The 10,922-nt window shown below is 36.7% G+C and overlaps 1 pseudogene; it reads left to right on the top strand.

The window, feature by feature from the left end:
- The first annotated feature begins 3,990 nt into the window (after positions 1 to 3,990).
- LOC101974468 (endoplasmic reticulum chaperone BiP pseudogene) lies at positions 3,991 to 7,940 on the top strand (annotated as a pseudogene).
- Positions 7,941 to 10,922: the final 2,982 nt, after the last annotated feature.

The raw sequence follows: 10,922 nt of genomic DNA on the forward strand, positions 1-10,922 counted from the left end.
ATTCCATCTAAAAATTGTTCAACATAATCCTTGCTACTCTAGCCAGAGCAATTAGATGAAAGAAATTCAAGGAAATGTGAATAGGAAGAGAAGAACTCAAATTATCATTCTTTGCCAATGACATAATTTTATACTTGGATGATCAAAAAAACTCCACCAGAAAACTTCTAGAATAATAAATGAATTTGGCAAAGTAGCAGGATATAAAATTAATACTCATAAATCAAATGCATTTCTATACATCAGTGATGAATCCTCTGAAAGACAAATAGCAAAACTTCTCCTCCCTTGTCTAGCACATGTCTGAAAACAAAGACAGTCCATTACCTCTCTGCAAAGAAAAGCACTGGACTCACTGATTCCATTTATTTGATTTGATATATATAGTGAATATATCTATATCTATCTATCTATTTGATAAATAAATAGATAGATAGATATAGATATATTCACTATATATATCTCACAGCTTTTTTACCCATAGATAAATCTAGTATCATCGTGATAGCTAAACCAGGGAGACACAGATTTCCTTAGATAGTCATAGAAATAACAAGCTAAGAGTGTTTGAAGTAAAACCAGAACACTGATAGTGTCAATAGAACAGAGAGATGTTCAGGAGAGAGAATCATTAAGGCTAGAAAACTAGGTGTGGGCAGCTGGGAGTGTGGCTAGTGATAGAACACCTACCTAGCACATATGAGACACTGGGTTTGATACTTAGCACTGTATAAAAATAAATAAATAAAATAAAGGTATTGTGTCCATCTCTACGTAAAAATTATTAAAAAAAAAAACCTAACTGGGCAGTGAAAGAGAAATTGACAGTGATTTTTCAGTTTCCAGTATAAGAAATGGGGAGTATATCCCACATACAAAGATGGAGCAATTTTTAGGGGTGTTTTTCTTCCTTCTGCTACTGAGTTCAGTAGTTCCTTCTACTTACATGCATTTTATTTTAATATAGTACACTGAAACTCAGTTTGGTGTGTGGTAAGTATCATAATGAAACAATGGATTCTTTCCTTATACCCACTAAACTTGACCCTTGACAAATGTTTTGTAGTCTTCTATAGCCCACTTTATCTCCACCCTTCTCAAGTCATAGTAAACTACAATTAAGGAACTCTATTAGACAAATCTCATACACTTTATGTGTTCTTCTTTTAAGGGTTGTAGTCCATTCTGAAGAAAATCTGATGAACTCAAAAACTTGGGTGTAGTATTTGGACCCTATCTGATGAGGCCCAGGCCTACAACCACTCCTGGTTCCATCTCCTCCTCCCTTGTTGCATATGCCAATCAGGCCCTTTTGGTAGAGTTCCTCTTTACCAATGCACAGATGATCTTCAATGGGTCCCTCGAGCCACAAAATATTTCATCTAGTAAAAGCCCTCCTTCCAAACCTGGAATATCAACAGAACATTCCACAAAGTCACAATATTTTTCTACAAAGAAAATGAATTTTGACCATTACAGAATTGTATTAAATTTGTGATGTTTATATTAACAAGTTAATAGTCTTTGAACTGTTTGTTTTGAGATGTGTTTTGCTTTTAGTTTAAAACTTTTCTTGTATCAATAGGATATCCACACTGCAGATATTGAAATTAAAAATTATGAATTGACTATATCATTTGAGAAATCAGAATGCAAGCAAAATGCATTGGAAAAATGGGATGCATTTCTCATTGGTGAGTGGTCATGTAACATATATGTTTGCATATTTCAAACCTTGCCAAGAAGTCATGATTAAAAACCAAGGTGAGGGCTGGGCTTTTAGCTGAGTGGTAAAATTCTTACCTTGGCATCTGTGAGGCCATGAGTTGGATCCTCAGTACCATATAAAACAAATAAATATAGATAAAAATATTGTGTCCATCTACAATACTCATCCTTTAAAAAAAACAAGGTGTTTTAAATTGAGGTAAATTCAAACTTCAAGGTTTTATTATTTAACTTTTTTAGCCATTGAGAAAGTTTAATGAATGTCATTAAAATGCTTTGTTTCTTTCTTGTAAAAAGATATCTTGAAATTCATAAATTATTTTTGTTCTCTTTCTGAAATTTGTTTTCACCTTTACTTCTTTGTCATCAATTAAAATCAAAGCAGAAAAAAGAAGATGGACTCCTGAAACTCAAAAAAATAGACTAAAATTCATTGATGTTCCTTTACCTGTGGCCTAACTTTAGCACATTAAGCACACATGTCTTCCATTTTCTTGGCTCCAGTCTTTTTGTTCACTGTTGTTTGACCATTTGATTTCAGTGAATGTTTTCTTGTAAGGGGGTTGAAAAACTTTAATTCATTACTGCTTTAGTAGAGCTAAATCAGAATTTTTAGTATAAAAATTTTTAGCCATAAATGTTAAATTTGATATATAAAATTAATGAAATAAAATGAGTGTAGCCTGAGAAAGTCTGAAAACAAAGACAGTCCATTAACTCTCTGCAAAAAAAAGCACTGGACTCACTGATTCAATTTATCTGATTTGATCTTATTAGCACTTCTGTGCTATGAACCTTGGACTCATTTAAGCCACAGCTAACAGTCTGAGGAAGATAAATAATGCCATGTGTCATATCTCTAAATTATTGTTGATTAAGGATTTGAACCTCATTCTTTCTCATTCCTAAATGAAATCTTGTTTTGCTGTCCAATGAAATTGGATTCCCAGGTAGGTATAGTAATAACAATAAATAATTGTAATATATTTGAAATTTTCATTACATACCAGGTAATTCTGAGCCTTTTCTTTATAAGATCATTAACACCACATGCCATCATATCTCCACATAGGAGTTTGTATTGACAGAAGAAGGCAGGTAGGGCTAGTGCACTAGGCTTGTCCAGGGAAGAACTAAAGCAGGGGCTGAGACAGCACCCAGGCAGCTAGAAGTAGTTCTAAAAGTTCTGCAGGACTGTAAATATGTTCTAGTGGTTGCCATCCAACCACAATGGCTCAGCTCCCTTCTATCAATGTGGAGAAGGGCCCAGGACAGCAAATCACATGAGCACTGCCTGGGAACCAGGGAAGAAAGGCCAGAAGCCTCTGGTGAAGAAGGAGGTCAGATTAGATGATGACCTGCAAGTGATGCTGGTGTGCACCTGTCTGCAAACCACTGCTCGAAGATATGGGAGAAGGACCAGGTGACAGGGATGAGTACTGTGGGCTATGAACAGGGCTGTTGGAAAGACATCAGACCCGTGGCAAGGCACACAGTTTTCTGGTGTTTCACAACAGTAAAATGAGGATCATGGCCAGAGGGATGCACTTTTCTAGCAACAGGAGCTTCTGGGGTATATGCAGCAAAGACAGAGTGTGAGATGCTAGGGTTCTAGGGGAGAAAACAGGGACCTTGGGAACAGACTAGAGGAGAAAGAGAAGGAGGTAAATCTGGAGTCTCCAGGACCAGTAGCACAATGGAAATTTTGACAGCTCTTAAATCTTCCTTTGTTCAGAGGATCTTGCCATGTATTAGTGGATCAGCTGGGAGAGCATCCAAGCATTCTCTGGCGTGTTGCCCTCAGTATAGAGAGAATGTAGCTGGAAAGCATATTAAGTGACAGACAACATCCTTGGGATTCAGCACATGGCATTTCTTGGTGTACAGAATAGTGTTACTGTCCTACAGTTACCATTGCCTGCCTGTTGAAATCAGGAATGTCTTAACCCAGAAAATATTCATTCATGGGTAGTATATTAAAACAAGTTACTATAGGAAGTGTTTTTTTTTTAATTTTATGTGATATGTGACTATTGGTTCTATTAAGATACATTGTTTAAAGTAATTATTTAATTAAAAATGTGCCTTTAATATTGTATGGAATTTTAATTCCTCTGCATAGATAACTGAGAAAATAATATTGGAAAAATATGTAAGACTCTGTTGTTTGAGAGAATGCCCATCAATAAATAACCACACTTTCTTATTAACCAAGCTTCATGAAGTTAAAAAAAAATCTCTTCTTTTTCAGATCACAAGGAATTTAAATCACCATCACAAAAGATGGACAATACATGTAAAACCACGAAACCACTTAGTCTGAAATCTGATGTGACAACAAATGATATACAGAGGCCTATACCAAGCACCAAGATCAGATGTTTCTGTTTGCCTATAGATAGGTTCCATCTTGCAAGCTCTTCTAATGAGAAAAACAGCAGAAATGTGGGAAATGTCAATTCAGACAAGTTTTGCCAAAATCTTACCTTTTAAAGGCTTAATAGAAAAGATACCCCTACTTTTGTTGGCTCCCAATTTAATGATTTTGATCAGCAGATTCCACAAAAAACACAGGAACAACAATGTGAACCAAAGAACTTAACTGGCATGAGTGCATTGATTGTGCCAAGTGTACTCCAGGAAAATGTTACAATGAGCATCACGGTTAGTGGTGACCATTGCAATGATGACACACAGCCCAACATGCCAGTCAGTACAGCAAGAGAGGCACCAGTGAGACTGTCCTCTCATTCTCACCGTCTTTCTCCGGCAAGAGCACCCAGAATACTGCAACTCCAACTCGGGAAAACATTTTACAAACCACCTACCCAGACCAGCAAAGTCAGGGGGACTGAGGAGAGACCAGCTTCATTTTCAGCAGCAGTGCCTTCTAGTACAGCTCTTACTCCCCTGAGTCATGTGGAGAAAGATATTCCAGAGGCAGACAGCACATCAGCTTATGCTTTGAAGCCAGCTGCTGAGCCTAAAGAGAACTCTGAGGAGCTCGGCCTGCCTGACATGAATCCAATGTGCCAGGGACTCAGGCTAAAACAAATGGAAGAGTGTCAAGACCTTGAATTTGAAATGCCACAGTTTGTGTAGGGTTGACAAAATTCACTTTTTCTTTTTCTTGTTTCATTTTTATGTATTGTGTTTATTTTATGAAAGAATGCAGTGAAAGAACCCATTTTGTATAGGATTGCCAAAGTGTATATTTTGCCTTTTTGCCTTGAATTGTGTTTGCTAGTCCTATAGAATGGTAGTGTTTTAGTCATATAGAATGATAGTGCCTCACTGGTATTGTCTTTAAATTCTGTGTTTTGAGGTTATGCATAAAATAAGTATTATATTTTTAAATTTAAAATAATTTTCTCTATAAAATGATTCATGTAAATGCATCTTTAATGTATAATATTGTTCTCATTAAATAGAGGCAGTAGGGGAAAATGAGCTTTATTTTGGAAAAAAACTGGTGCTGATTCATAAAATGCTTCTGAATGCAAGTGCCTGAAAAATCTTGATTGGGTATGAATATATATATTTTTCCACATAATGTTCTAGTGCATCTTTGACCACTTGTGTTATTATAGCATGTATGGAAGCATTGGCAATTAACTTAACTATTTAATATTTACATAGTGGCCTAAAAGCTTGCAAATCTGTGTTTACTAGCATTCTACTTGTCAATTTTTACTTATGGTAATTAATATCATTGTAGAAAGAAAATGCACTTCAATACTAAAAAGTTTGAGACATTGGCAGAGACAACACAGACTGACAGAGTTGAGGCATCTCGAGTGTGAGAGAAATGTAACTTCCCTCCTCTCAGCTGCGGCCTGTTGCTGCATTGCCTGGGACTTCTGGCTGTCTGCTGAGGAGAGCAAGTGGCCAACAGCTAGGGCAAGATGAAGCTTTCTCTGGTGGCCATGGTTCTGCTGCTGCTCTGCACAGCACGGCTGAGGAGGATGACAAAAAATCGACGTGGTACTGTGCTGGGCATCGACCTGGGGACCACTTACTCCTGCATCGGTGTGTTTAAGAATTGCCACTGGAGATCATCTCCAATAATCAGGGCAACTGAATCAGGCTGTCTAATGTGCCCTTCACCCCTGAAGAAGAATGTCTGATCAGCGCGATACAGTCAAGAACCAGCTCACCTCCAATTCTGAGAACATGGTCTTCGATGCCCAGTGGCTCATTGGCAGCAATGGGAATGACCCTTCTGTGCAGCAAGACATTAAATTCTTGCCTTTCAAAGTGTTTGAAGAGAAATATAAACCATACATTCAGGTTGATATTGGAGGTGGGCAAACTAACATATTTGCTCCAGAAGAAATCTCTGCTATGATTTTCACTAAAATGAAAGAGACTGCTGAGGCTTATTTGGGAAGAAGGTTACCCATGCAGTTGTTACTGAACCAGTCTATATTAATGATGCCAGTGGCAAGCAACCAAAGATGCTGGAAATATTGCTGGCCTGAATGTTATGAGGATCATCAATGAGCCTACAGCAGCTGCTATTGCTTATTGCCTGAATAAGAGGGAGGAAAAGAAGAACATCCTGGTGTTTGATCTGAGTGGTGGAACCTTCTATGTGTCTCTTCTCCCCATTGACAATTTGATGTCTTCAAAGTCATGGCCACCCACCGATAGAGATACTCATCGAGGTGAAGAAGACTTTGCCCAGCGTGTTATGGAACATTTCATCAGGCTGTACAAAAAGAAGACTGGCAAATATGTTAGAAAAAAAACAGAGCTGTGCTGAAACTCCAGCATGAAGTAGAAAAGTCCAAGTGGGCCCTGTCTGCCCAACATTAAGCAAGAATTAAAATTGAGTTCTTCTATGAAGGAGAAGAATTTTCTGAAACCCTGACTCAGGCAAAATTTGAAGAGAAAACATGGACCTGTTCTGGTCTACCATGAAGCCTGTTCAGAAAGTACTGGAGGATTCTGACTTGAAGAAGTCTGATATTGATGAGATTGTTCTTGTTGGTGGCTCTAGTCAAATTCCAAAGATTCAGCAACTTGTTAAAGAGTTCTTCAATGGCAAGAAACCATTCTGTGGCTTAAACCCAGATGAGGCTGTTGCATATGGTGACACTGTCCAGGCTGGTGTACTCTCTGATGATCAAGAAACAGGTGACCTTGCTCTGCTTGATGTATGTCCCCTGACATTTGGTATTGAAACTGTGGGAGTTGTCATGACCAAAGTGATACCAAGGAACACTGTGGTACCCACCAAGAAGTCTCAGATCTTTTCTACTTCTTCTGATAAGCAACCTACTGTTCCAATTAAGGTGTATGAAGGTAAAGGACCCCTGAAAAAAGACAACCACCTTCCGGGTACATTTGATCTCACAGAATTTCTCCTGTGGGGTCCCCCAGATTGAAGTCACTTTTGAGATACATGTGAATGCTATTCTTTGGGTGACAGCTGAAGACAAAGGTACAGAGGACAAAAATAAAATTACAATTACCAATGACCAATATTGCTTGACACTTGAAGAAATTGAAAAGATTACTAATGATGTTGAGAAGTTTGCTGAGGAAGACAAAAGACTCAAGGAGCACACTGATAGTAGGAATGAGTTGGAAAGCTATGTCTACTCTCTAAAGTATCAGATTGGAGATAAAGAAAAGTTGAGAGGCAAACTTTCCTCTGAAGATAAGGAGACCATGGAAAAAGCTGTAGAGGAAAAGATTGAATGCCTGGAAAAGCTGCCAAGAAGCTGACATTGAAGACTTCAAAACTAAGAAGAAGGAACTAGAAGAAATTGTTCAGCCAATTAGTAGCAAATTCTATGGAAGTGTAGGCCCTCCCCCAACTGGTGAAGAGAATACAGCAGAAAGAGATGAGTTGAAGACACTGATCTGCTAGTGCTCTAATATTGTAAATACTGGACTCAGAACTTTCATTAGGAGAAAACTGAGAGAACTTAAGTCTTGAATGTAATTGGAATCTTCACCACAGATTGGAGTTGAAAATGCTATAGCCCAAGTGGCTGTTTACTGCTTTGCATTAGCAGTTGCTCACATGTTTTGGGGTAGAGAGAGAGGAGGAATTGGCTATCTTAAAAAACTGGATATAAAAATATAGGTGAGAATATGTGTTCACTTCATAAATGTTCAATTTAATGATTGAGTCATGCATATCTGGTGTAGGAACTTTTTTTCTACCATAAGTATCACCAATAAATGTTTGTTATTTAAAAAAAAAATACTAAAAGTTTGGAACTGTCATAAAATAAAAATTTTTACAGATAAAGCTAAGGGATAAAACAGTATCAGAAGCATTAAAACATCTAAAGCAAAATAACAAAACTATATAATTTAAATTATAATATATTTATATATTATATATTATATATTATGTATTATATATTATATACAACATATTATAGATTTACATATAACTATATGATATATTATAAGTTGTTTATATATAATTATAATATAACCCATATGTTTTATATATTGTATTAATATAAATTATACTAATATAATAATTGTATTATTATCTTATAGAAATTATATTATTATATAATTACCTTACAATGATATGTAATATAATATAAATTAATATAAATCTAAATATATTATATGATATATAATAAATATGTTATATATAATAAAATAATATTTATATATTTATTTTATATATATTATTCTATTATATGTGTATGTAATATATATGTATTTCATGTATTATATTACATTTATTTTAAGTACATAAAAATCATAAATATTTTTATATGTAATATATATAATTTATATAATATATATGCTTCTATAATTATACATAAATATATATAATTTGTGTATAAATATATAAATATGTTATGTAAATATATTATATGAATTATATATAATATATGATTATGAATATATAATATGAATATATATTTATATATTAATATACATAAAATTTATATATATAATTTATATATTTTTATTATATGTATATATGATAAAATAAATATATATAATATAAATTAGAATGTTATATAAATATATTGTTTCTATTTTATATTATATATGTATTATATAATATGCAATATATTTATATAATATTATAGTTTAAATTATATAGATATATTATGTCTTATTTGACTTTAGATGATTTTAATACATTTGATAGCTTTCAACTCCTTAACTTTATCTTTATAAATTTTAATTTTATGTCAATTTTAACCTTTTTTGTGTTTCTTATAATGGTCTTAAGAAATGCGTGCTTAAGATATTTTTAATTTCAATGCATTTTCTCTTGACATCATGAGGGTTTGGTTAAAAACATTCTTTTGGATGTATGCCTGTAATTCCAGTAGCTTGGGAGGCTGAGACAGGTGGATCTCAAGTAGAAAGCCAGCCTTAGCAATGGTGAAACTCTTAGTAACCCTGTCTTTAAATAAAATTCAGAATAAGACTGGGGATGTGGCTCAATGTTTGAGTGTCCCTTAGTTCAATTTCCATTATCCCCCCAAAAAAGTCCTTTTGTTTGAAATGTTTTGACTTATAAATCACTTTATATACTTTTTCTACCTGGACTATCAACCAGTGAAAACATATATGTCATTAGAATGAAACAATAATGTATTTAAGTTCATTTTGAGAGTAAGAAAGTTTGATCTTAATTAGGTGATGGTGAAGTGTACTGAAAATTTATTAGGTCAGGTACTGTTCTAAGCACTTTTCATCTCAACAAACTCAAAGGAACTCCTAGTTGATCTACATTTTGTGATTTCAAAAAGAATTTCTGGTGCTGTTTAGTCCACAGCCAGCGCAGATGGTGTGAACAGTTTGGTCACGTGGGAAAGTCCTCAGGGAGTTTAAATTAAACACACAGACACCATTTTACCTTTAAACCAGCTCTGGGATGGCTCCTTGAACCCTCAGCCTCAAGCTCCCCAGGGGGGCAGTGAGGTTTTACTGAAGGGGTAGAGAGAGAGAGAGAGAGAGAGAGAGAGAGAGAGAGAGAGAGAGAGAGAGAGAACACACTAGGGATAGGGCTTTTATCGGGAAACAAAAAATTCGGGGGAAAATTTCATTCAATGAATGTTAAGTGGGGGCAATGTGGCAAGGTTGGTCGCAATGATTGGATCTTTGGGGCAGTGGTGAGACACGCCTCCACATGGAAGAGCTCTCAAACCCAAGAAGGGTGGGGAGAGCTCTGCCACGTCAAAATTGTCTGAGCACCTCACGCCTAGCCAGGGAGTAAACTCAGTCAGTTCAAGGATGGACTCCCAAAGTGCTGCACTTAAGAAGGGAAGAAAAACAAATATATATAATGACTCCTCTCTAGGGAGTAGAGTGGCTCAGCAGCTCAGCAGCTTGGGGGTCACCCAGTTCCAGGAATGGGCGGAGGTCCAGAAAACTCACCCAGTTCCAGAACTGCAGGGTTCTGGGATATCACTCCATTGTAGGGTCTAGAATTCTTATCCAGTTCCAGGACTGCAGAATCTTGGGAGGCCTGCCGCCGCTCAGCAGCGCAGGCAGCCAAACTAAAGGTTGAGTGAATTTCCTCGGACACCAAATAAAACAGCCAGGACAGCTACTCTGCCTCAAGCTCCCCAAATGGGAGAGCAAGGAATGTCACAAGGGGCTGGTGAGAGTGAGCATGTCCAAGAGTGGACTTTTACTAGGGAGACCCTCATTCTTTAGAAAATATCATCCAAAAAAGGTGAAGAGGGGCAGGGTTACAAGGACAGGTAAGGTAATTCGACCCCTGTGGTTATAGGAAGGAATGCCTAAGCATGAAGACACATTCTGCTACTTTCAGGATCAGGGCAGCCATCTAGGGCCACTTTGCATGTGGCAAGATCACTGGAAGTGACTGACAGAGCTGCAACCAATCAGGGAAGGAAAATGCTGGTCACTCAGAGCAACAACCCCCCACATAGGCCTATCCAGTTCTAGGACTGGAAGGTCTAGAAAGCTCACACAGTTCCAGGATTGCAAGGTCCTGGCTCTTACCCAGAGTTGTAGGGTTTTCTGACCTGTAGGGTGAGGACTCAGCTCAGCCAATGCTCTGTTTTCTGAACCCATGGCACTACATTCATCTCAGCCCTTGCAAGTCTGGATGCTCAGCTAGGTCCCAAGAATTGATGTGAAACTTCAGTCAGATGTGGGTTATGATTGCTGTGGGCACTCAGATGCCTCTTCCGGGAGGCAGCATACAGTCCTAGCCCAGGCTCTGA

This window comes from Ictidomys tridecemlineatus, chromosome 10 (genome assembly GCF_052094955.1).
Source record: "Ictidomys tridecemlineatus isolate mIctTri1 chromosome 10, mIctTri1.hap1, whole genome shotgun sequence".
NCBI lineage: Eukaryota > Metazoa > Chordata > Mammalia > Rodentia > Sciuridae > Ictidomys > Ictidomys tridecemlineatus.